At 32.0% G+C, this 27,611-nt stretch overlaps 1 long non-coding RNA gene across 2 annotated transcripts in view; it reads right to left on the bottom strand.

Moving 5' to 3' along the window:
• Positions 1 to 27,611, bottom strand: part of LOC129059356 (uncharacterized) — a 72,846-nt gene that overhangs the window by 20,096 nt on the left and 25,139 nt on the right. For both annotated transcript variants that reach the window (XR_008525178.1, XR_008525179.1), the window contains exon 2: positions 3,605 to 3,729. This is a non-coding gene — a long non-coding RNA (uncharacterized LOC129059356). The remainder of the gene's footprint in view (positions 1 to 3,604; positions 3,730 to 27,611) is intronic.

Raw genomic sequence — 27,611 nt, 5'->3', positions numbered from 1 at the left:
GAGTGTATTGATGAGATCATAGCTCATTGTAACTTCTAACTCCTGGGCTCCAGAGATCTTCCCACCTCAGCTTCCTGAGTATACTGAGTATAGGCTAATTATTTGTTGTTTGTTTGTTTTTTTAGATAGGAAGTCTTGCTATGTTGATGAGGCTGGTCTCAAACTCCTGCTTAAAGTGCCCCTTCCACTTCAGCCTCCCAAAGTGCTGACATTATGGGCATGAGCCACTGTGCCTGGTCAGTGTGTTTATTCACTTCAATCATACATCACAGGAGCTAAAAGTTACTAATCACAGAATAGCTTGTTCTAAGACTTCTAGTGTGAGACTGAGGTTGAAGTCAGATATGTGGTGTCCCTTCTTTCTGCCACAGGCCCCATTAAGCAGAACTCTAGCTCTCTATTTCAAATGGCTGCTGCTGAACGTGTCAATCAACTTGTCTTGATGAGCCAGAAAGGACCTTCTCGAACTGATGTAAAATCACTTCTGAAACACTCTCTTATAGAGATTTTCTTTTCAGCCTTCCTTTAGTAATGTTCTTCCTTCTTTAGTAAAAGCAAACTAACAAAATGCAGTCTGAAATTATTGAAAGATTCTCCTAATGAAGGCTTTTCTAAACTCAGTGGTAATGCAGAGCACCGATAACGCTGACTACTGGTGATCAGGGCGACCAGTGCTCCTTCAACTATGACAGCATGCTCAGACACCCAGTAAAAACTTACTTATTATTCCTCAGCAAAGAAACTACATGTGTATGAAAAACAAATAAAGATAACAACAGAAACACTTGGTATTTTTTAGTTTTTATTAATTATAATTTATTTATTGAATTTATTTATAGAATTTATTTTGAGTTTAATTATAATTAAACATAATTTAGTTCATATTATTCCTATATCTTTACTCTTGAAATATTTTTGGGAAACATCAATTGCTTAGGTTATTTTGTTAATGAAGCAAGACAAGAATCCTGTGTGGATTTAAAATGTGTCTTATAGAGTTATTCTTTTCAGAGACATAATAACAGAAAATGATTTTTGATTTGTAGAAATTTCATCCTGCACTCCCAGATTATTAATGCTGTTCACTCACTGATATGTAATTGTGATTTCCGTTCACACTATTATCAATATAAATATCTATTATCCTGAAACTTAGACTAGCCTCACAACCAAATGATTTTGAAACTCAAAATAAGGAAGTGAATAAAAATTCAGTTGACTCCAATATATAGGATAACAATATAATTATTTCACTTTTGTCTCATGATACAATTCTAACTATATATGGCCATTTCTTTTTTTTTTTTTTTTAAATAAATGCCTAAACTGTGTAGGCACTCTCTAATTTGGAAAATAAATAAGCAAAATACATTATATGAAGTCATTCATGTCTTGAAGTGTAGACTGCATGGAGAATGTGTGTGTGTAAAAAATTAGATGAAATTAATCTCCAATTAGATAAACATGACTAATGTAAAGATTATTATTCAGCATAAATTACAAGCAGTAGTTGTGATAGGGACAGGAGGCAGAGAAATTCTCAACAGAAAAGGGCGAGTCTCTGACAAAGCCCCACCCTCAAGCCAAAAAGCCTGAGACAGTGGCCCACAGTGAGAACATAAATGTCACCTTTTCCTAAACCAACCTTGGAGACAGCACAAACAGGGCATTGAGAGAGCCGATTTTTTGTGCATCTCTTCACAACTCCTTTTTTGGTGATGTCATGTTAACAGCTTGAGATTAGCCATGATGACATCATTTACACCTTGAAAATCAGCAAATATTAGAAATCACAGCTTGATGTATACTCGTGTGTGTTTGGGGGCAGGAGAAGATTAACAGTGATAAATTAACAAAATAATTGAATAAATGTCTGAATGAATTTGTTTATTGCAAAATACTTATTATTAAGCTGGTTTATTTTCAAAGCCTTTGGACTTTAATAGAGTTCACAGAGGACAGATGGCATTGGAAATAATTTGTTGTGAACAACATATTTCATGAATTGCAAATGGCGTCTGTTCTGATGATGAAAAGCAATCTAAACTTCATACTTCTGTATATATAATAACTTGGTGTATTCACAATCCCAAAGATTCATGAGTAAATAAAACACATAAGCCATTTATTCTTTAGTATTCTTAGAGCAAAAATGAATTTTCCATGCCTGAAAATCCATTCTTAGTTCATGGAATGCTCATTTTGCATCTCAGAAATGTACTTTTTATGAAGTCTAGGATAACAATAAACTATTTGCAAGGTGACTTTTATTATTTAGTGGTTTGTATTTTAAAATGTGACATAAAACTTATGCAATATATATTATTTTACAGCTTTTTTGAGACAGAAAGAATTTCTTATCCTGAAAAAACAAACCTACCTAGCAACATTTTAAAGTTTTCAATAATAATATATTGGAGGATTTTTGAAATCCTACTGCAGGAAACTGTTATTAAAGTTCTTAATGTTATTTCTTATTACAATCAGTACCAACATAATTAATCTCCTTTTAGGGTGAATATTCCTAGCACTTACTAGCTGTAATGTTATAACACCATTTTTAAAACATGAGAGGAAATTATACATTATGACATCCTAATATAATACGAAGAACAAAAGCTTACATTTTCAGATGCATGTGAGTATGTGAAATAGAGTTTTAAAATGTTTTGATAAAATGTCTTTTCAGATTCTATCAGAGATAAAGAACAGATTGACAGCTTTCCAATTGCAACTGGAATTTCCACAGTCCTTCATTGTAATAATGCATCATTGAATAATTGTGAAGAGTGTGAACTTTGGCTCTGCCACTTACCGCATCTGAGATCCTGAGGGAGTTATTTAAGCTCTCAGTTCCACATTTTCTTCAACAATTACATGAGAAAAGTAATGGTATAAACTGCATAGGTTTTCATGATGATTAAATTAGAACATATTTTATATATATATATATATTTATATTTATATAACAATGGCTGGCACCCTAACTAGTAGGCACTGAAAAATTGCTAGCTTTTTTTTCTTTCCACTTTTCATTTACTTCCTCACTTACTCATTCTGTTGACACACATTCCAAAAGGACTTCTATGTAATGATCCTTGTCACGAAAAGTGATATTGATTGGGTGAAATGTAATAAAGCCTTAGAAGTATTTTAATTGTTTGAAGAAATTGAGAAATTCTACTGAGTATTAAGCAGTAAAGTTGTATTTATACATGTTATTAATTGTTATCAATTGCTAGTAGTTTTCTAGTCAGCTCTTTATACTTTGTATCTGCTCAGTCGTTTCTTTCTGTTTCGAAGCAATTACCAGCTGCAATTTGTTACTGGCTCCTCCTGTCTCATATTAATAGGTTTATAAGTCAATACTCCAGTAAGAGATACTGCTGCAATTTAAATTAGTAATGATAAAATATTATGTAAGAAGGATGACTGCAGGGAAGTTGATACAAATATGCCTCGTTGTTTTTCCCCAAGAAGCAGTTTATAAATAAAATGTGACTTGTTTATGTTTTGGTTCATTGTCATTTTATTTTCTCTAGATAAAATTTGCAGGAGTAAATGTTAAATAACAACTCCAACTTTCAAATGAGGAATGGCTTACTTATCTTTGAAGCATTTAAGGACTGGATAAAATCAGCAGCTTTGCATCACTTTAAATTGCTCATAATTTCAATTTCATTTTCTGATTCACTCTTATAGAGAATATTGTTTGATGGAGACACCGAACTGAAAAATGGAACAAAGGAGAACAGAACAGGAAGTCGGTTAGAATCGTGAAGGTAGAATTGATGAGGGTAATCAGTTTACTGAAAATTATCTAAAGAAACAAATTTCACCCTCCATTAGCTTTAGTAAACACAGACAGAGGTGTGATACAGGATGCTGACTTCTTTCTCTTTTGGCTGCAATACAACATTCCAGGAGCATTGTGTGTTACTTTACAGTGCTTTCATGCATTGGCAAATTTTACCTGCTAACTTTTGAAAGGAGTTCAAAAGCAGGAGACTCAGAATATAAATTTATATTAATAAACATGATTAGTAGGATCAGAAAAAAAATAATTGAGAGAGTCAAATATGATTGCTTCTGCTCTTCCAAGCCATCCTGTTGTTAAGAGAAATTTATTATGATTAAATTAAAAGCATGAACAAACACATTTGACTAATTCTGTGTTGCTTAATAATTTAGCTGTAAGGTACTAAATCCATTTGAGTTTGAATATTTGAAGATTAATATATGCACAGGAAATTAGTGGACATTTTACTTGGTTAATATTTTATTATCTGAATATTCATAAGTTTAAAGTCACTGCAGCATTTGAGGTTACACAGAATAATTGACATACAAATATTACTTCTCACATGTTTAAGGTAACATAAAAAGTCTTTCAATAAATAAAAGTCTTTCAATAAAGAACAAAAAGTCTTTTAATAAAGAACAAAAAGTCTTTCAATAAATAAAAGTCTTTCAAAAAAGTATTTCAATAAAAGTCTTTCAATAAATAAAATAAATAAAATAAAAAGTCCAAGAATAATATTTAAATGATAAGAATAAACATTTTCTTTTTGTAAGAAGCAATAAATTTTCACTGGTACATAAGTCGATTAACTCAAACAAAATTCCATTTATTCCCATCAAATATATATTTTACAGTAACTAAAAATTCATTATTAAATTAATCAAGGCTTGCAAATGAAGTATCAGTTTGCATTTTGGATGCCTATGCCCAGATCATGGAGAATATTGAGGCTATTTGGTAAACAAAGTTTCTGGTGAATTAAGAAAAGAAAATTGGAAATATATAACTATAATCCTTAGATAAGTATATATTAATTTTCTTCTGAAAATACAAATTGTAGAATATAGATTATAATTGATTTTTGTAAACTCTAAGGCAAGAAACATTGACTATGCATGTATAACCCCAAAACAATACCTGTTCAAACAAAAGGAACACATTTCATGTGATTTTCAATAAGAAGATATATTTTACAAGGTTTATGACAATACTTTTTCAATATCAGATAAATATTTCTTTACCTGAAAGAAAGCATCTGGAAATCAAGAGTTACATTTCTTGTTGTAGTTAACTGAGTTTTTCTTTAAGATATTTTGAGTTTTGAGGTTTCTTGTGTGAATATTTTGCATTTATTTACCCTCCTATATAAATGCATCAACTCCTACTGACAACTAAGAAATATGTTACTTTTTCATAGATTTTTCATTGAAATGATGATATATTTATTTCTATTAGTGCAGTCATTTCAAATGCCTAAAACATTATTCCAATGTTTTCCATTTTAAAGGAAACTGATTTAGAAAAGAAACTGTTTAACAACAGTTTTATTGTTTTTTGTTTGTTTTGGCGTTTAGCCTTTGAACTTATCAATTCAGAATATGAGTCCTATCATAGTGCTGTTAAAATTTAAAAGTAGAAAATCCCTGTTTTGTAGGTTGTAATGGAGGAGGGGAACATATAATTTCATTAAAATTATACTTTTACCCATGACAAAGCCCCACAAGTTAAATAAATGTTAAGCAGATTTGACTTCGACTGAATTTATATCACCTCCGTATAGCAAATCTTGATCTGGTTTAAAACTGTATTGGAAAATAAATACATTTAATAAAATACAGAAAATCAAATATATTCTTTCTTAATTTTCTGGTCAAAACTAATAATAGTTCTTCATTTTGGAAAAGCAGAAACTACTGACCTATTTCATATAAAAGGAAAACTAGTTCTCTGTCTCACTTTGTGACCCAGGCTGGAGTGCAACGGTATAACCATAATTCACTGCAGCCTCAAATCATAGGCTCAAATGATCCTCCCAGTTCAGCCTTCCAAGTAGCTGGAACTACAGGCATGTGCCACCATCCACCACGCCTGGCTAATTTTTTTTTTTTTTTGTAGTGATGGAGTCTCACTATGTTGATCAGAGTTGGGAAACTAGTTTTTAAAAGTTAGAAATTATAGGCTAGTTAATTATATGAGAAAATATTTATATATTTTTGATTTTTGTTCATTAACTCAGCAGGCACAATTATTGTCATGTCATCAAGACATCAAGAATGCAATTACTATTGCATAACAACATTGTAGAATAATAAAAGATAAAAGAAAACTATCTGGTAATTAACAATGAGAGCAACAATAATGAAATTAAGTTTTACTTTTCTTCTAATTATAAGAGGATAACATTCAAGTAAGTAGGAAATTGGGCTTTGTGTCAGTATGCTTGTTGCAATGAATATAAATTAGAAATTTATCCATCACTATCCATTATTTCATTTATGGGTTAATTTTAACAAAAAATAGAACTAAAGCATTTTTTTAAAACAAATAAATTAACTGTATAGATGAAATATCATACTCATTAACTTCTCTTTAAATATGGAAAAGTAAAAATATCCTAAGACGTTCAGAAAATTTTGACACATTATTTCTAAATAATCCCAGGCTCTATTACTTAAGTGTTATCATGTTACAACTAGTTTACTTTCCTAACTGGGTAGATGTAAGGTTTATCTTCCTGTCAATTATTAAAAAGAACCCCCCTCAATTTAGTTAAGTTTTAAGAAAATAATTCTAGCTATATTAGAAAGTGGCTTTTAAGCTTTCTGTTGTGTGAATTAAATTTTTAAAGAGATATAATGACAGCAATAATGTTACTTAAGTAAAACATAAAGCACTTCTTTTCTTGATATTTTAATGTGACTCTTTTTTTAAATTGGCGAACTGTTCAGAATGAAATTCTAATTTTTATTACTTGTTCCTCAGCTCAAATTTATTTGCGTTACATTTATTTTGGTATGCTTTATAAGACCTAGAGAATTGAAAATATTTTTATTAATGCAGTAAAGAATCTGTGTTTCATCGTTGATGTGTTCTGAAGACCTAGAAGACTTGTATTTGAGTTCTGAGCCTTGAAGTTTTACAGCTTCATGATTTTGTAAAAAGTTACTTTCTGTAAGTATTTACCTGTTTTAAAATAAATATACTATCACTCTTACAGAATTTATATTGAGAAATAAAAATAACCTATGTAAGTGCTTTTTGTAACTTGTAAACATTCCATGTAAACATTATTTATAGGCACTAAAAGGTATCGTTCCTCATAAAAATGAAGTTCTATCGAAGATATTTTAATAGGTATGTTTCTTATGGAAGCTTTTAAAGTACATTAGAAAATATTGTACTAAAATTAGAGCCAAAAAGACACATAATATATTGCTTAATTAATTTAATATTTGTTTTATATACATAACATCTTGAAGCTGTTACAAATAATTAATACTTTTACAAATAAAAGGAGATAAGCTATGAATTACAAGTGACATAAAGGTCATTATGGTTTTGATGGTTAGTTCATTTTATGGCGATTTTATAAGGACTATATTTAAAACTAAATAAGATATGTCTTCATGTTAAATGTGATTATGGAAGCTTAGTGGAGTTCTTTAATTTCACCTAAGTTCTTGGAAGTCTGCCTTCTGGCTTCCTCATTGTAAATTGAGGATGACTATAATGATTTGGTATCCTAAAATGTAATGGTGAGAACCAAATTAGATATTGGATTCATATGCAAACTTTGTACAAATGTAAGGAATCATGATCTTCATTATCTCCATTTTAAATAATCAGAAGTAACATTTGGAGGCCTAGTGAGTGTTTGAGATACTCACCGTTAGGCTGATTTTGGAAGATTTATTTTCAGTTTTCATGATATAATAGCTCTTGCCATTTGTGTATGTGTATGTGATTTCAAAGTTCTGGGCTGGCGCAGTGACTCATGCCTGTAATCCTGGCACTTTGGCTTCCCAAAGTGGCAGGGTCGCCTGAGTTGAGAAGTTCGAAACCAGCCTGGGTGATATAGCAAGACCTTATCTCTGCTAAAAATTTTTAAAAATATAAAAATTAGCCAGCTTTGGTGGTGTTTACTTGAAGTCTCAGCTACTCAGGAGACTGAAGTGGGGGTATGCTTGAGCTAAGGAGATCGAGGCGGCAGTGAGCTATGAAAGCACCACTGCACTCCAGCCTGGGCAACAGAGCAAGACTCTGTCTCAAAATAATAATAATAATAATAATAAAAAGCAAAATAAAAGTTCTGTTTTTAGCTTCATTAACCATTTCACATACTTTTCTTGAATTGCTATTTTCTATTTTTCAGCTTCTTGAATTAAATACTTACCTCATGAAATTTTTATATCTTATGATAAAATATTTTATTCTGTTTATTTTGTCTCATTTTTGCTTTGGCTATATCTTATGTATTTTAATAGATTGAAATTCAAATGTTGTAAATTTATGATTATTTTTCTCTAATCCCAGCACTTTGAAATTCATTGCACTGCATATGTACAAACACACCCTCATAGGCATATGCAGTAAATGTGGAGACAGTTTGATGAAAATATGCATAGAAAATGAGTACAATGCATTCTATTCACTTCTATTCTATTGTATTTACTTTTTAAACATATGCTCATAATATTAGAATAATTATGGTTTAAAAAATAACCATTGTTTTGAAAAATATTTTTGAAATATGTAAATATGTGTTTATCTTAAAAAAATAAGTATTTTTTTATATGTGCATGGAACTATTACAGAGATACATTAAATTGCAGTATATCAAATAGTCATTTGTAGGTACACACTCAATACCTATGTTTAGGGCTTAGACCACACTATTTTTTAAGTGATTTGACTTGGTGAGAATTTAGAAACTATCACTTTCATTAACTAGACAATATTTTAAATAAAAAATTAATTCTTAAAACCAAATCAATCTTAGACATTTGCTTACACCTTCCCCACCCCATCAATAATCTTTCCTTTCGCATACCTACTGAAAGCGAAATGCATGGTAATCAGGTTCATTAGGCTGTGTAATTAATTTGCACACTCATTTTCTACATTTAAAACTGTCATTCTTTTTCACCTAATGTTTTATTTAAAGTGCTGTCAGTCATATTTTAATAGACTTGTATTCTACTTTATAGTTTAAAACATAACTGATAATGTATGAATAAAAGAATGATGAATGAAGGGAAAATATCTTTATTTTAAAACTTTATGATGGTAAATTAAACTGGTAAAAATAAATTTACAAATAGCTTTATAGCACTTTCAGTGTAACTCTAAGCCTTAAAAAGGGAACTTTGTATTTCAACTCCTTTACACCTTATTTATTTATTTATTTATTTTTGAGACGGAGTCTCGCTCTGTCCCCAGGCTGGAGTGCAGTGGTGCAATCTCGGCTCACTGCAACATCTGACTCCCGGGTTCAAGGGATACTCCTGCCTCAGCCTCCCAAGTAGCTGGGACAATAGGTGCATGCCACCACGCCCAGCTAATTTGTTTACTGTATTTTAGTAGAGATGGGGTTTCACCATGTTTGCCAGGATGGTCTCGATCTCCTGACTTCGTGATCTGCCTGCCTCGGCCTCTCAAAGTGCTGGGATTACAGACATGAGCCATCACGCCTGGTCTCGTTATTTATTTATATGTTTATTGCAAAATAATGATTTTAAAATGGCAATTTTGATATAATTTCACATACTCATAAAACAGAGTACCTGAATTATCTATTGTTGGGTATCCCAAAATTTAAAACAAGTATTTAATTTTCTCACAAATTTGTGGGTCAGATATTTTGGCTGTGCTGTGCTCAGCTGGGAAGTTCTTCTGGTTGTCTCTGCTAGGTTCATTGATGAATCTGCCATGATAATGTGGTATATTATCTAACATTGGCTCATTCACGTGTGTAGTGTTTGATGCTGACACTTCACTGAGCCATTCTATCCATGAGGTCTCTTATCCTTACAGAGACTGCACAGGGCTTTTCATAGCTCTTTCAGAGTAACAAGTAGGTGAGAGCCAAGATAAAAATGTCTTTAAAATTAGTTTCAAAAGTCTTGCTACATCATTTCTGTGGCATTCTGTTGGTCTAAAAAAGTAACAAGGTAAGCTCAAACTCAAAGTAGTGAAGAAATAGACATTATTTCTTGACAGGAAACACACTAAAGTCACAGTCATATTTCAAAGAATGTATATTGAGGAGTAAGATGAATAGGTGAACATTTGTGCCATTTACTGTATAATGTATTCCAACTTTAATAATATTGGGATATCTTTTCATGGAAAATAAAATTCTCATGTACTTATGTTGACATGAATTTTAAAATAATTTTAATTATATACTGTAACAACCTGTTTGTAAATTCCTTCTTTATATAATTTTGAATGTAAAATCAATTTATAAAATTACATTAAACAAAATTAAAAACATATAAAATCTAATTAAATACATGATTTAGTATTATTTATGATATTTTCTTGCTGGGTTCAATTCTCCAATCTAGACTTAATAAAACACACATTTGTATTTTCTTTATTTGTTTCCTGTTGATTTAATTCTTTGATATTTTGAGAATGATGAGCTAGTGTATTAATAAGCATTATCACTGCAGAATAATAAATGTCTTCTTTTAAACAATAAGTTAATATAACCAATTATTGGCTATGCTTTGAAGATGCAATCTGTTGAATACCTAGAATGTTGTACTGGATAAACAGTATTGTTCCATGAACATTTCCTCATGAAATACTGTTTTGGACATCATATTTTGGCAGTAAGAATATGTCACCTGTTATTCTTGCAGCATCTTTAGTTTATTTTATAGAAGTATTGGCATCTAGGTATGTGTCTTTTCCTGGAGCCACTGGTGCAATCTTTTCTACAGTGTGGACTTTGTTTACCTGATACTGAAGCCAACACACATGGAAACAGAGCTAAAGGGTATAAAACATAGTTTCTAGAGGACACTTCTGACATCCAGAATCCTGCATGCATGCTTGAAATCAGAGACACCTCTGGAAGTTTCAGATTCATAAACCACTAGGCTTTCAATTTTACTTAAGTCACTTGAAATTACTTTTCTATCACAAGCCACAGAAATAATACTAACACATGAAATATTTATCAATACTTTTAATGTTACTATACCGTCACAAGTGTGTATGTCACAGCTATTGACATTATAGAGATCATGCACAAGCTCACTGAACGCCTATTCAGTGCAATGGGCATATTATATCATTGCTTTTAATTATTTGGAATACCATAAGAGTTCTATTCTAGAGCATGGATGATACCATTTACTTATTACTTGTCATGGGGGCATCTTTTACATATTAAATTGAATATTCTTCTTTATTTCAACTGAAATTTATTATTTTTTCACATTTTTATTTTCATTGTGTCAAAATACACTTTCCACAATACATCTGATAGAATTAAAATGCAAATACCTTACAACCAGGTTTATCAGAGACACAGCAAAATTTAGTATTACCACAGGACAATTTCTTTTGTTGATATTGAGACACGAATAGGTGAGCAGCTAGACATGTTTGCAATCACATAAAACTGTGTGGCTTTATAATGAATTGTAGATCATTGGTTAAATATTTTTTATTATTAAGAATGATTTGAGAAACATTAGTTGAGTAATCTATCTTTACACATAAATATATGTAAATTATTTTGTACATCAATAAGTAAAATGTCAATCAGATTTTGCAAATTGTCATGTTTCCCACTTCCTAATAAATCTCAATAACATGTTTTATTGATCATCTTTGTTAATTAGTATTGACAATTGTTCTAAAGAGGTTTATATTTCATCTATTTGAAATGTAATCTCTAAATGAATGGCCTTTGGCGGTACAGACATCGAATAAGAAGCAAAACAAGGAGAGGAAGATAAGGAGGTTGAGGAGGAAGAAGAGGCAATAGAATGAAGATGAAAAGGGAAGGAAAAGAAAACATAAAAGGAAAGGTAAAAATAGCACAAAATGCCAAGTTTTCAGATTATATCTTTTTGATCACTAAAAAGTCAGGAAGCAACAGGCGCTGGAGAGGATGTGGAGAAATAGGAACACTTTTACACTGTTGGTGGGACTGTAAACTAGTTCATCCATTGTGGAAGTCAGTGTGGCGATTCCTCAGGGATCTAGAACTAGAAATTCCATTTGACCCAGCCATCCCATTACTGGGTATATACCCAAAGGATTATAAATCATGCTGCTATAAAGACACATGCACACGTATGTTTATTGCGGCATTATTCACAATAGCAAAGACTTGGAACGAACCCAAATGTCCAACAATGATAGACTGGATTAAGAAAATGTGGCACATATACACCATGGAATACTATGCAGCCATAAAAAAAAGATGAGTTCATGTCCTTTGTAGGGACATGGATGAAGCTGGAAACCATCATTCTCAGCAAACTATCACAAGGACAAAAAAACAAAACACCGCATGTTCTCACTCACAGGTGGGAATTGAACAATGAGAACACTCGGACACAGGAAGGGGGAACATCACACACCGGGGCCTGTCGTGGGGTGGGGGGAGGAGGGAGGGATAGCATTAGGAGATATACCTAATGTAAATGACGAGTTAATGGGTGCAGCACACAAACATGGCACATGTATACATACGTAACAAACCTGCACGTTGTGCACATGCACCCTAGAACTTAAAGTATAATATATATATATATATATAAAAGAAATCTAAGCAAAAAGTATAGATTTAGAAAAGTCTAACTTGCCTAATAACATCAGGAAAATGTCCCTAAATTTTATTTCAAATTTTGTTCTGTTTTATTTCTTGGTCTTCTTCTTTGGAAATTCCAATTATATACATATACATACATATTCAGTGGAACTATTATGAATGAAAGATAATTGTCCACATTAAGAATATCCTATTTAATTTAAGTTTATGGATGTTAAAAGTAAATAAGCCATCTTCAGTTAGTCAAACAAAGTAATCTAATTATTTTTAAGTGGAAAAAAATCAGGCTATCAAATTTTATACAAATACAATGATACCAAAAGAAAACTCTGCAATAACTTCATAATATTCCATGGAAAAATGTGGAAGGTGAGAATTTTTTTTTATCACAACAAGCTATTTTACAAATATAAATTCAACATTTCTGAAAAACTATACCAAGGAACATTTTTTCCCTAACTTATTCTTAAGGAAATCATTTGAAATTTTAACTGTCTCCACATAAAGGTAACCTGTGAAGCTTCAGCAAAATATCAGAAGTAAACTTTGGTACATTTAATCGCACATCTAAGATGAAATCCCAGTTGGTGCAAGTGTAACAGAATAGAATGCTTGTGTGTGTGTGTGTCTGTGTGTGTGTCTCTGTGGGTGTGTCTGTGTGTATTGCTTCTCAGCCAATGTCTAAGTCATGCTGGAAAACAGTAGAACATAAGAGAAATAGAAGATAGACCATAAAATCGGCTTGCTTACTCTTTCTTTTGTAATGGGAGCCATAAGGAATCATGAAAATATGACTAGTGAAGTCAAATGTTATATGTACATTTAAAAGTATGAAGAAAAGCACAAAGAACAATAATCCGTCTGATTAAAATAGAGTGATGGAAAAGAGACAATAGAGGGAGAAGAAAGAGAAAAAAAGCTAATAGGAAAATGAAGGAGATAAATATATACTGTACAACATCAGGTTGTGTCAGAGGTTCCGCAAATTAAATGCAGGTTAACAATTTATTAGAATGAATGACATCAGCTAGAAAAGCAGTTATGCTACTGTTTATAATTCATTACAGTGAGAGGAAATAGATTAATATCAGGGAAAATGAAAGGCATATAGGATATGGGGAGAAACAAGTCATGTGTTTCTGTTTCTCCCGTCCCCATGGAGATACAGAGGCAGCACTTAATTCTCCCAGCAGTAATGTAGTATTGCCACCTGAGTTGCTCACCGGAGCCTTGGTGTCCTGTATTTTTGTTTGAGGTCAGTCAGGAGGCATGGAGGACCCACATGACTGACCTTAACTACTCAGTATCTAGCTCTTCATTTTCCCCAACCAAGAGGTCTAACTGACCCAGGATGGCCCGGGACCCCAGGTGAACAAAAACATGCGTTTGCCATAAATCACATTGCTACCATAAACTAGCTTGCACGGCCCAAGGCCTCAGGTATTTAACAATACTTTTCAAAGACACTCTTATCAGGCAGAATATTCCAACACTTTACAGTTTATAAGCTACCTCTCAGAAGCCTGTCAAAGGTGAGTCCTTTCTTTGGCATGTCCAGAATTTGAGCACCACAAAACTCTACTGAGTTAATCTATTCTTATAAATACATATACACACACACGCATGCATACATATATAACTATATATACATACATATACATATATAAAATGAAATACAAATCAGTATATACATGAGCACATATATAATATATATAGCTTTATATTTTTAAGTGTCTGCTTATAGAGAGAAAATGTAATATAAAATCACTATAGATCAAAGACCAAAACAACTATCAAGTCAATAATTAGGTATAAGTTAAAATAATTATAAGAATAACATTTATTTTAGCAATATATGTTATTTTAAAAATTAAAACAATTTTTAATACTATAAAAATTAAAAAGCTAGTTATTTGAAAGAAGTGAAGTAGATAAACTGTTGGATAACTCCATGACTATTAATAAAAATATTTCAAAAGGTAAAAATGACTGCCCAAACACTAGTAATTTAAACAAACTCATAGCATTACTTTATTTAACTTTACGCAGGTACATTTAAAAAATTGGATGAAATAAGTAATCTAGAAAAATATATTATCAAAACCAACTTATAATAAGTTTACTTACAATAAAAAAATACAGCAATTTTTTTTAAAGAACTAGACTTTCCAAGTCCTGAGAGTAGATGCTTTCTTGGAAGAGTTCCACTAAGCATTTAAAGATTAGAGAATTCTTGGCCGGGCGCAGTGGCTCACGCCTGTAATCCCAGCACTTCGGGAGGCCGAGGCGGGCGGATCACTAGGTCAGGAGATCGAGACCATCCTGGCTAAGACGGTGAAACCCTGTCTCTACTAAAAATACAAAAAATTAGCTGGGCGTGGTGGCAGTTGCCTGTAGTCCCAGCTACTCAGAAGGCTGAGGCAGGAGAATGGCGTGAACCCGGGAGGCGGAGCTTGCAGTGAGCCGAGATCGCGCCACTGCACTCCAGCCTGGGCGACAGGGCGAGACTCCGTCTCAAAAAAAAAAAAAAAAAAAAAAAGATTGGAGAATTCTTAAGCTATATAACACTTTCAAAACAGAGAAAGAAGGAAAATTTTAATATTAGTTGTAAGTAATGAATAATATTTTGACCAAAACCTAACAAATTGTTTTGTTTTGTAAGAGAAGTAACTGTAAACTCACCTCAGTAACTGATATTAACGTAAACAGTCTTAAAATGTTAGGAAAGAGAATTTATTGAACTGTTACAACATGACCAAGTTAGTTTGCCCCAGAAATGCAAAAAAGATTCTATAATAGAAAATGTTCGACAATTGTAGTAATAAACCTCATGAGATACATCATGGGACCACTTTCACAAACAGTGAAAACGTATTTCAAAAAATTAAACTCATGCTGGATAAAAACATTTAAAAAATCAACAGATTCTTAATGAGATAACACAAATCAGCCCAAAAGCCATGACCCTTTACAATAGAGAAATGATGTAACACCTAAAACACATCCACTAAAGACAAGACCAAAACAGTAACAGGAGCTGGTTATCATGCTTACTATTTATCATCTTACCGAAAATATTAGCTGTATTAGACAAGGAAGAAAATTTTTAAAGTAGAAACTGGAAAAATGGGTAAAACTTTTGGTATTCGCCAGTGCCTGATGGAATCATTTTCAAAATCAAGTGAAAAGCAAAATAAACAGTGAGAGGAGAGAATAAAGTAGTAGAGTATGCAAATGATGTATAGAACACTGCTCCTTTACTATGCGTGCCTGTGCGTTTACCTATTAGTCTACATAATTATAATCATACGTGGATATACTTAATAGACATGTGTTTATAGTAAAATAAATAATACAAGAAAACATGTATTTCACAATTTAAAAAAGAATAAAATACTTAGGAAAAGTAGCCAAAACTATGAACTGTCATCATAAGGAAAAAATGAAAACACTACTGAAAGTATACAAAAAAATACTAATTCTACTTTATGATATTTAATTAGAGAGATATTTTGAACTAGATGCTCAAAATTTGTCCCATATTCTGAGTTGGGAATCTGATTAAAAAGTCAAGGATGCTGGAGTTACTGATGCAATATAGTTGTGGTGTCTGTCACTGGGTGAACAATATTCACTCTAAGACTGTTTTCTGAATTCTAACCTTCTTTCCCCACCCCCTCATGTGATACATCTGCTTTAGAAATAGCAAAAATGAACAAAGCTTGCATTTTAAAAACAGCAGGAAGAGAGGTTCATTTGTTATTGCACAAAGATTTATGTCAAGCAAACATAAAGGATGCTAACCTCCTCTGGTGGACAGTGACGCCTACATCTAAATGCTACAGTGGTTTGCCTGATTCTTTGAAAACTCTCACAGTCAGAATATTCACCACAGGATGGCAATCTGACAACTGGGTGTGTTTAATGTCACTTATTTTTACAAAAGGCTAAAAATTGTCCCAAGCAGCTCAGATAAACAGTATCTTTTCCTCCTAATGTTTCTATTATATACTTTTTTGCTCAATAAAATATATTTTTCAAGTGAGTAATACTATTTCCATTCTATTGGTACTCAGAAATATCTATGAAAATTAAATTGTAAGTTCATTAATGGTCATATAAATATTCTGTGTATGTATATTATACATCAGTGGTTCCCAACCTTTTTGGTACCAGGGATCGGTTTTGTGAAAGACAATTTTTCCACAGACCCAGGGTTGGGGGTGGTTTCAGGATGATCAAGCACATTACATTTCTTGTGAACTTTGTTTCTATTATTATTACATTGTAATATATAATAAAATGATTATATAACTTACCATAATGTAGAATAAGTGGGAGCCCTGAGCTTGTTTTCCTGCAACTAGACTGTCCCATCTGGGAGTGATGGGAGGCAGTGACAGATCATTAGGCATTAGATTCTCATAAGGAGGGTGCTACCTAGATCCCTCACATGTGCAGTTCACAATAGGGTTTACGATGCTATAGAATCTAATGCTGCCACTGATATGACAGGAAGTGGAGCCCAGGCATTAATGCCAGTGATGGGGAGTGGCTGTAAATAAAGGTGAAGCTTCATTCACTTGCTCACTGCTCACCTCCTGCTGTCTAGGCCAGTTCCTAACAGGCCACAGGCCAGGGGCTGGGGACACCTGCTATACCTCATCTTAATTTAAAGGTGGTATTAACTTCATTCTTATGACTTTCAACAGGCATGTGATAATGAAGCTTGATGCTGAAGACTGCATTATCTGAGTTTTGGAATAGGAGTCTGGTTTACTCCTCTCGATGTATGCAAAAGAATGAATATCATTTTAATATCATTCAATGCTAACATAAATTATAGCATAAAGGATAGCATCATAAATTTTTAATCCAAGCTGCGTAATTTCAATCCTAGATACTCAACATATGACTGTGTGACCTCAGGCAAATTACTAAACTCTCTGCACTAAATTTATTCATCTGCTGGATGAGGATAATGAAAGTAAGTCCTCAAATAATGGTTGTGAGAATTAAAGGAGATAATAAATGTGAAGCAATCAGAAGAGTACGTGGCACCTAATCAGCACTGTGTTCGATTTTTTATTACTGATATCATTATCATCATCATCAAGATGTGGCAATACTAAAGTGACTAGCCATGGAGCACTAAAGAGTCATAATTTGATTGCCTTGTTCTTTTAAAGTATAGTTCTGTCTATTTTTTGTTATTAAACTAACACTTTTCAACAGTCAATAACACTGGGATACATTTTACAGTTTCTAGAATTTCCATCCTAATGGAGCTTTCATTTTGCTAGCCATAGGCCACATCAGTTCTTGATGTGCCTGGTCTTTAACACAAAATAAAGCATCTTAGCTATCAACTTTTGGGTCAAGATAGTAGATTTATTTTCCCATTTTCTCTTCCTCTGCACTCCTAATAATCACTATTCCACTCTTTGCTTCTATGTATTTGAGAGCTTTTTTAAGTTTCTATATACAAGGAGGATTATGTGATATTTTTCTTTCTTCTTCTGGTGAATTTCACTAAGCACTACGTCTTCCAGATTCATCCATGTTGCCACAAATGGCAGTATCTCCTTTTATAAGGTTGAGTAATATTCCACAACGTTATTCCATGATATATATATTTCTTTATTCATTCATCTGTCGACAGACACTTAGGTTTTCTTCATGTCTTGGCTATCAGACAATTCTCTGAGTTGCTGATTTCATCTCTCAGCAGAGAGATTGCTGCAAGGTGTAGGTCAAAGAGTAAAAAAACTTGCAGTTATATAGAATGAATAAGTCTAGAGATGTAATTCAGTCAGGAAGACTATAATTTATGATAATGTCCTGTATTTTGAATATTTGCTGAGAGAGTAGATTTTAGGTACTGTTACCACCAAAAAAAAAAAAATGGGAAAAATCAAGGAGATAACTATAGGAAGTGATGGATATATGAGTTTGCTTACCTATAGCAATTACTTCCATATATATACATATATCAAAACATCATGTTGTAGCTCTTAAATATATACAGTAAAAATCCATTAATTAAAGAAAAAGAAAGAGAGAAAACTGAGCACATATTGGGATCTACCCACTTTTTACTGCCTCAAACACATTAATGTAGGTGGGATACATGTTAAATCACTTTAAAATAAATTCCCACTTGAAAAGGGAAATCTCCAGAACAAAATTAAGATGAAACTTATAATAACAACGATTGGAGAAAAAAAGTTGTAAGATAAATGTGGTGTAGACCTCAAATGTGGACATTAGGAATTGTGGTTTCAAAGACATTGTTAGACAGGGGCTGGGGCCACCACCCTAGAGTACCAAAGATGATTTACTCTGTATTTTATTGCAGACCAGAGAGAGGATATGCACAAGTGGGGATTATACTAATTCTTTAAACATTAGACTTCTTTGCAGAAAAACATAAATTGTTGTTGCTCATTACAGGGATGAGTTGTATTCCTGATCCAATGGAAAAACTGATTCAAGGCTGGAGAATACTTGAAGATCGGGACAAAATAACAAACACAAACTCTATATGCAAGCTAAATATAAACCCCCACTATCCATGGTATATGTTGAATTCACCTCCTGGGCAAGATGTAATTCAGGGAAGATAACTTCATAGCAAAGAAACACACCTACATGCACAGAAGTGAGAAAGCTGAAAATCATGGAAAACATTGTAGTCGCCACCCAAAATGTGATAATTTATGTCCAATATGGGACATTACTAAAAAATTAAACATATATCAATTTTTAAAAGAAATAAAATTAATTCACATTGTTCATAGAACACAAAGGATTGTTATACAGTAAAAACTATATATTTAAAATAACTAAAGATAAAAATAATTACTGATATCTAAAGTATATTAGATGTCAATACCTAAAATATTATTTTACCTAAAATAATTATTTTACTTACAATTAAATTAATTTTAATTTTATAATTAAATTATTTTACCTAAAATAATTAGTGATATCTAAAGTATATTGAGTTCTTAACATATTCCTTATTCTAAAGTCTTTCTATGATGTATTTCATGTAATCCTTATCAGTTTTACAATTCTTGAAACTGAGTCAAGAAGGTGAGACAATAGCAAATGTAACTGGGAGAGTCTTTGAGGACATATTTAAATGTAGATTTTAATATCCACTTTTATAACAATCATTTACAAAAGCTTAAAGCAAGGCACACTGTATTCTCTGAAGCCACTTTTGTGGTCAGCCAATCTGATAAAATTCTAGTGACCTGCCTTGATGCTAAAGTAAGGCACAGAGGATAGAATTGTCAGCTTGTCTTTTATACTTCCCATATATTCATGTTTCAGCCTAGTATCTGAGATAAATTGTGATTAGCTCTCATTGTTGTGGAAAAGAAACACCAAAAATTGTAATATTCATAAAAATGTGCTAAGTATAAATAATATAGACAATTGTTTTCAGATCAATTTTTAGAGAAAATTCATAAGCTGTTGTAGACATTCTGTGCAATATATATGTATATTATAAATATATATTTATTTGTATTTAATATTGCTGGGAATAAATATATGCAGAAAATTAATATTTTAAATCTCAGCACAAACATCTCAATGATCAAAAAGCATTTGGATTTTGAATGAATGTATTTTTGCTTTTGTGGCTTTTCTTTTGTAAGGTAAGGTAATTGCTTTTGCCATTCCATTCGAAATTCAGATTTATGCCTCACAGACCTTAAGCCACACTTATCAATTGGGTTACCCTAGAATGTCACAGTACCCCTCAAGATTCCTATTAGGAGACATTCTTTTTCATTCACTACAAATGACATATTAAAGCCATTTTTATATCCTTCAAATCAAATAATCAATGTGATTTAGAAAATATAAAACCATAATTTCTGACCAATTCGTTTCTTTTATTTTCACCTTTCCAACTTTTATCTTTACCATAAGCATATGCTAGTTTCAGCAAGAACTGAAGTTTATTGTCAGCATTTATCACCACCTCAACTTTTGATTCCTTATTACCTCTTTTTGGCATTCATATTTCAGGTGTCCTGTTGCCCCTTTACATTCTCTGCTCTCACAATCTTTTTCTACACTTTTTCTGCCCTGTCATCCTTTCAAAAGTATTGTTGTGGCTCTCTGATAGTGTATTCAGTATGCATACAACATTCATTTATTAACATGGTTATTATATTAACATGTAAACCAACCCATGATCACCTATTAATTGCTATAGACAGCTGATCAAGTCTTCTTCCAGTTAAGATGTGAATTAAACAGAGATTTCCTAGCTATCACTTTTAACTCCACTTACTTAGCTATGACAATCCTCCTGCATGAGGCAGGTGTTATTTGACCCAGTGACACCTGCTGAGAGAGGGCATTTAAGTGCTGTGCCTAGGGAATGAGCTAGCTACTTTGGAGCAATAAATCTTTGGGGAAACTATCAAAAAGATGAACTCAACTCAACCATTTATTTGTATAAATTAGTGGCAGTTATGTGCTCCATTTGAGAAAAACTAACTAGAGTTAATAGTGCTCTTCTTTTCCCATGGCTGATTAAAAGATGACAGTTAGAAAGTATCTTTAGAGTATGGAGAGCCTCATATGATGGATGCAGAGGAAATAGATGTGTGTGGTCTGGTACAATGGTCTTCCAATTTTTTGGCACCAGGGACCAATTTCGTGGAAGACAGTTTTTCCATGGATGGGTTGGAGGAGAGGGGGGATGGTCTGGGGATGTTTCAAGAACATTACATTGATTGTGCACTTTTTTTCTATTATAATTACATTGTAATATATAATGAAATGATTATACAAGTCACTATAATAGAGAATCAATAGCAGCCCTGAGCAACCTAGGTCTCTTGCCTGCCCAGTTTACAAGAGGGTTTATGCTCCTATGAGAATCTACTGCCCCCACTGATCTGACAGGAGGTGGAGCTCAGGTGGTAACATGAGGGATGGAGAGCAGCTGTAAATACAGATGAAGCTTTGCCCTCTCACTCGCCTCCTGCTGTGCAGCCCAGTTTTTAACTTACTAGTACTAGTCTCTGGCCTGGGGGTTGTGGAATCCCTGGTCTAGTAAATATCCCAAATATCAGTTCAATTTTTATCTGAAAAATTCTACTCTATTAAAGCTAGATTTAAAAAAATTACATTTACTGGGCCTAGTATATTGTCCTTCTTCAGTCAAAGCCCTTTATTTTTATTATATTTTAATTGCTTTTTGCCTGTTTTCCTACAGGCTCTGTGAAGAAAGTCTCCTCTTTCATTTTTTCCACTGTAGTGCTAGGTAAAGAGTTTGAAACATAGAAGATGGTGAGTAAATACAAATGGAGGGATGTGCCGCTTTAAAATATATCTCTGTATTCCTTCTGCAGCTCTAAACTCAACAATCATTAAAAGTTTAACTAGTCTAGAGTGTATACAAATGATACACTTTGAGATTTCAAGCCTTCTGGTAACAGCTACATTTTTTTCTAATTTTTTAAATTTAAAAATTAAAACTTTTCAAAATTGCGAAGTCAACTAGAGGCAAATGTCCCTGAACTAATGCTATTGTATCAGTGATATGTAACACTCATAAATGAGACTCTCAGGATTAGATCATTATTAAACCAACCATTGGTATCCTCAAAGTAACCATTTTCATGCTAATAAAACATATTTTCTGTTACATCTCATTCAGAATTGTTTCTATGGTCAGAGGTGTATAACGATCAAGTCATTGGGCAATAACAGTTATACGTCCAGTTACAAGAAAAATAAGAAATGACTTGTCAGCAAGTCACTTCTGTTAACTAAAAATCCTCATTCAGGTAGAAAATAGCTCATTTTGGGAGAAGATAATATATTTGCAATAGAAAACATTTCTTGAAATAATATAGCAGGTAAAATGCAGGAAACAAAGTTCACTGAGAAAGAAAACATTAAGTTTGTTTATGAAGTAAGTTAAGTTTATTTATGAAAAAATATTAGCAAAAAGGTATTGTGAATTGTTCACTAAAATAGCAGCTAGATATTTACATTATCAAATAAAGTTTTAAATGAGATAATTTAAAAGTATTTACATGTAGTTCAGTGAATTTAGCTTTATAAATACATAAATGTAAGATGAATTAGAATGTGCTTTGAAAAAAATGAGCATCTTTTTTATTAAAAAATATTAGTTCTGTGTACCTTTTCTATCTGATGTTATTTCAGATAAACTTTGTATTGAGTATAATGTTCGGGACATTTGAAATAACAAGGAATCATATGATAAAAAGACAAATCATGCAAACATATTTTAATTGAACATACAGATTTATTCAGCCTTTTATACTCACTAAATAGGTGTCCAGTTTGGATATGAGAATCTTTTTCAAAAGTACCTTACAATAAATATATGCAGAATTTTATGCAAAAATAGAGCATCAAAGAAGACATATGGAATAAAAATAGTTATTATAATATTATTTGAAGAGCAAATAAAAAAACACTAAAGAAAAAATAAGTAAAAGAACTTGTAAAGCAAAGTTGAATATGTGCCACATAGAAAAATATATTCCTAAATCACAATGTTTGTGATCAAATGTTTTCACAATCATAGATCCTCTTGTAATATAGGTGTTAAACATTTTTTTCAACAAAATACTTCAAAGGCAGTATAGACACTTTGGGTTTCTTATGAATTTCCTTTTTGTCTCTCTCCCAGAATATGGTTCAATAAAACATGTTCAACAAAACCTTGGAGCTATTATTCCAACACTATTCTATTCTTGATTTTCACAATTTTACTTTTCATTTGATAATTCAACTATGTTGACAAAGGAATAATAGAGATCAACAGGATATGAAATGACTGAAAGATTAGATATATTAAATCTTGATTTTTATAGTATAATCTTAAATTGAACCAAAATCTGATCCAGGAAGTAAAGGTAAAGTAAGGTGTTGTGAAATAAGACAATTCTACGGTTATCTTGTTGACCTAATCTTGCTGTCAACTAACTAGTTCATTTCTCGTTGTAATTCTAAATTTCATTTATCAAGAAGTAAAAAGTGTGAAATATTAGTAATTGGAAATATTCCAATTTCAGAACTCAAAAAAAGCCATGTTTTGAGGATTATTGGCTTTTTGCCTTGTTTGAATAAAACATTAAATCCCATGCCATCAATTAATAGCAAGAGTAGGCAAATGTTCAAACATTGTAATCTATTATGCACTTTTAAATGATCCTACCATTTACTGGATATTTATTACAGGTCATTATATTCCCAATCTCATATAACCTTCAAAAATAGTTGATATAGAGGTTATATCATTTCTTACAATCAATGAAACTGAGTCTCAGAGGAGTGCAGCACTTTTCCTGGATGAGTAGTGATATAGTTAGACCAGAGAGACTTCTGAGAAGATGATGAGGTAGGAAGCATCAGAAACCTGTCTCCCTACCTTGAAAACAATTGCACATGCAGAATTTGTCTGATATTGTTATTTTAGAACTCTGGAATATACTGAAGGTTGTCCACTTCCAGGGGGAGCCTTGGATGGTAAATTGTGGTTAATTTTCGTTCTTAGCACAGCGGAACCAACTATCCCCCTCCTCTCAGCTGCATGTCAGGCAGTTGGTTGTTCATATGTTTCTCACACCTGGAGTAGCTTGCATCTAGCTTACAGAAGCCAAAAAGAAACCTCTTCTACAAATTTTTGGAACCTGTTCTCTGATCAATGATTCTTGCTGCTTCTGATCACAGAGGTAGAGACAAAAAAGCAGAAACTATTATTTTTATACCCACCCACAATTATTGCAAGCCTCTCTTACTCTGAGTGAAGTAATTTCCAGGTGATGTAATGAGCTGGTGCTTTCTTCCTCCGTTCATTTTTCCCTTTCTCCCACTTTGGTAGCCAGATATAGACAAGCAGGACTTTCAAAAACAATCATATACATGAGGGAAAATGACAAGCTCACCATGCCTGCCCAGTGGAAGGTGCAGTCTCAGAAAAATACTTGAGAAGACCTTGAATTTACACCTCTGGCTGAATCTCAGCAGAGATAGCCTATGATAGTCAAGAAAGCGTAAACAAAAAAATGGCACAAGCTGGGGAAGAAATAGAATTAATTTCTAGTTACTATATCACTAAATTTAAATGTACAGGTTTCGACAACACCACCACCACCACAAGGCATACAAAGGAATGGAAAAGTATGTTCCATTTAAAAGAAGAAACAACAATAACAAAAAAACCAGAAACTGTTCTTGAAAAATATTTGATGACTGATCTACACAGGCCTTAAAACAACTATCTTAAAAAATACTCACAAAACTAAAAGAAGCTATGGAGAAAGTCAAGAAATATATGAACAAAATAGAAATAGAAATAGAAATAGAGATAGTAATTCTAAAAATAAACCAAAATTATAACAAGTAAAATATTTACTAGAGGGATTCAAAAGCAGTTTAAGCAGGAAGAAGGAGTCAGCAAACCTGAAGTTAGGATGATGAAAAAGAGGATTAAAAAAATGAAGGAGTGTGTACAGAATATAAGGAACCTGGGGAATACTATCAAGTGAATGAACATATACATTATGGAGTCCCAGAAAGAGAGAAGAAAGAAGGAAATGGGGAGAATATTTAAAGAAATAATGGCTGGACTCTTCTCAAATTGAATGGAAGACATGAATGTTAACATTTAAGAAGCCTAACAAACTCCCAGTAAACTCAAAGAGAACACATCAAGACACATTATAATTAAACTGTTGAATGTAAAAGACAAGGAGAATTTTGAAAGCAATAAAACAGAAGTGACTCATCACATACCAGGGATCAGCAGATTATCATGATATATTTAGATTTAGATTTAGATTTAGATTTAGATTTAGATTTAATCAGAAGATGTGTCATCAGGAATCTTGGAGGCCGGAAGACACTGAGCTGATATATTCAAAGTACCAAAAACAAAAATAAAAAATGTGCCATCTAAGAATTATCTGGCCAAATTGTTCCTAAAAATTGTGGAAGTAATTAGGGCATTCCCAGATAACAAAAGCTGGGGAGTATGTTACTACTAGACCTGTCCTATAAGAAATACCAAAAGGCATACTGCATGTTGAGGTCAAATGACACTACACAGTAACATGAAGCCATATAAACACATGAGAATTTTGGTGAAGATAAGTACAAAACCAATTACAAAAGCTAATACTATTGTAACTCTGCTTTTCTTCCTCAACATAATTTAAGAAACTTAAAAAGTTCAAACAAAAACAAAACAAAAAAAACTTATTTGAAAACTAGTATTATTGTTTCTTGGTTTGTAATTTCAAAATTGGTTTTCTGCAAAATTTGAGACTAATGTGTTAAAAATAATCATTAGTTTATGTTTTTGGATATACATAAAGATTTAATTTTTATAATATCAATAGCTGAAAGAAGTAGAGATGTAGCTATTAAGTAAGCAGAGTTTTTGTATGTCATTCAAGTTAAGCTGGTATAAATTCTAATTAGAGTGTTGTAAAATAAGGATGCTAAATATAATCCCCATGGTAACCATGAAAAGAGAGCCACAGCATATATGCAAAAGGAAATGAGAGAGGAATTTAAAAGTTTTACTTTTTTCAAAAAATCAACAAAATATAAAAGAAGACAGTAATGCAGGGAATGAGGAATAAAAAAGCTATAATATATATAGAAAACAAGTCGCAAATGACATGTAATTTGCTCACAAGTAATTGCTTCAAATATAAGTGAGTCAAATTTTAATGAAGACAACAGCAATGAATTAAAAAAGCATCAAATTATTTTACTTTAAATAAAAAAGATTATAAGAGACAAAAGAGATTCATATTAATAAAATGTTCAATACAGTAAGAATATATAATAGTGATAAACATATATGTACCTAGTAACAGACTATCAAGGTATATGAAGCACATATTGATGGAAGTAAAGAGAGAAATAGATGGTTCTATGATAATTGTTTAAAACATTAATACCTCATTCTAAATAGATAGACCAACCAGAGAGAAGGTAATAGAAGGGAAATGGAAGGCTTGAACAGCACGATAAACCAACTAGATCTAACAAACATATACTTAAACACTCTACCCAACAACATCAGAATGCACATTCTTCTCAACTTCCCATGGAACATTTTCAAGTTCAGACTGTATGGTAGGCCACAAATTAGGTTGTAGTAAATTTAAAAATATATATATCACACAAAGTTTATTTATTCTCTAACAAAAATGGGATAAAGTTAGAAATCTATAACAGAAGAAAAATTGGAAATTTCACAATCTTGTGGAAATTAGTACACTGTTAAACAATGGATTAAATAATAAATTAAAATGAAAATTAGGAAATAATTTGAGAAAAATAAAAATGAAAATACAACATATCAAAACTTAGGGAACACAGAGAGAGTAATGCTAAATGGGAAATTTATAGCCATAAATGGTTACACTAAAAACCAATAAATATCTCAAATTAACAACCTAACTATGCAACTGAAAAAGCTATAAAAAGAACAAACTGAATCCAAAGCTAACAAGAAGGAAATAATAAAGATTAGAGCCAAAATAACAAACTAGAGAATAAAAAATAAATTGAGAATATAAACAAAATCAAAAGTTGTGCCTTTAAAAAAATAAAACTAACAATTATTTATCCAGATTGACTAAGAGAAAAAGAGAGAAGACTCAAATTAGTAAAATCCAAAATGAAAGAGGAGACATTACTATCGATTCTTTAGAACTAAAAATAATTATAAGAAAGTACTATGAATAATTGTATGCCAACAAATGATCAGCTAGGTGAAATGGAACAATTTCTAGAAAGGGAAAACATACCAAGGCTAAATCACAATAATATTTTTTAAAATTGGAATAAACTTACAACTAGCAAGAAATTTGAATCTAAGAAAGGGCCTGGTGGCTTTGTTGGTGAATTCTATCAAATACTTAAAGAACAAATATCAATCTTCCTCAAATTTTCAAAAAATTGAAGAGGAGGTAACACTTTTTA

The sequence above is a fragment of the Pongo abelii genome, chromosome 4 (assembly GCF_028885655.2).
Source record: "Pongo abelii isolate AG06213 chromosome 4, NHGRI_mPonAbe1-v2.0_pri, whole genome shotgun sequence".
Classification (NCBI taxonomy): Eukaryota; Metazoa; Chordata; class Mammalia; order Primates; family Hominidae; genus Pongo; species Pongo abelii.
Note: the sequence above shows the minus strand (reverse complement) of the source record. Positions and strands in the feature narration are given on the sequence as shown.